This window comes from Homalodisca vitripennis, chromosome 5, assembly GCF_021130785.1.
Source record: "Homalodisca vitripennis isolate AUS2020 chromosome 5, UT_GWSS_2.1, whole genome shotgun sequence".
NCBI lineage: Eukaryota > Metazoa > Arthropoda > Insecta > Hemiptera > Cicadellidae > Homalodisca > Homalodisca vitripennis.
Window position 1 is genome coordinate 9,587,216 of NC_060211.1, and position 1,340 is coordinate 9,588,555.

Consider the following 1,340-nt stretch of genomic DNA (forward strand, 5'->3'; position numbering starts at 1 on the left):
CACAATAATGAATGGTTCTCTCTGAAAGCACCTCTGCATGACTCTCTGATTCGTAATATTTTGAAACTGTTTAAATATTCCTTCATGTATCCTAAGCATTCTTTCGAATCTTGTATTTCCATTACTACCTCATGATCACATTAAGATAGGTTTGAATGTATAAGGCCAAAATATACTGTTTTAAGTACATCCTACGAACAGAATTGGGTAAAATTACGTAACACAGAAAGTAACTACATTTAAGCTTAAATATTCAAAATACGTATATTTAAAAACTTATTAAAACTTACTGTGCAAGTGCGCCCATTGCTGTATAATATTTACAATTATAATTTATTAGAAAATGTTAAATTTTATTATTTACAATAATTTTGTTGCATTTGTCTTTTCTGTCTAACATAATCGATAAACTTCTCTTTTTAATTTTTAATATTTCAACTACCATTGCCTTACAATTACTACAGTTTCCGCTCACTAATTTGCCCGTATATTGACCACAGTTTTTCCTTTTGTTATCAACCAGTAACAACATTTTATGTTGCCCAGCATTTTTTTGTATTATCCCACTGACATTGTTTTTTACGCTACTTAAAAAGAATTATCTAATTTTATTTCTAACCACCAAGGACATTCAGTTATTTTTCTATCTTTTAAGAAATTACTTACGAGCACTTTCTCCGCATGGTGTTTGAGTTGAGGTGGATTAATGGATTAATAATTATATATAATTTCAATTTATATATAATGCAAATAAAACTTCAAAGTATTTTAATCTGATCATTTAAGGTCCTCTTGTTGAAAATAAATTAAATATGAGAAAAGTTTAATATTATAATCTATATTGCTTTACTTAATTTCTTGATTCAATATCACATACTGTAGAACAGAGAAACTTGGTGGTCTATGCGAGACTGTCTACGTTATTAAATCCTTCAAGTATTAAATATTGAGAACTATATTCAATTTTATTTTATTTACCTGTATATTATAACCAAGTAGTCCTTTTCATCATTTTCATTGCACCCGAGAAAATTATTCATATTGCGTTATAAAACTGTATAAACTATCACCATTCATAAACTTAGAAACTGTAATTATTTGTAATCACTAACATTTAGCACCTTCAAGAGTTTTGTTTGTTTTCGATCGAGTTATTATTTCATATTTTATCTAATTACCAAAGGTGAGACCATAGATTTAAATGGTGCAACTATAATTGTAATTTAAAGTTAAAAGTTATTTAACTACATTTTTTAAGCAAATTTTACTGTAGATACTTTGGATGATGTATATAAGATATGGAGTTGTATTTTTTTCCCTACACATGGTTGTTGGCTCAC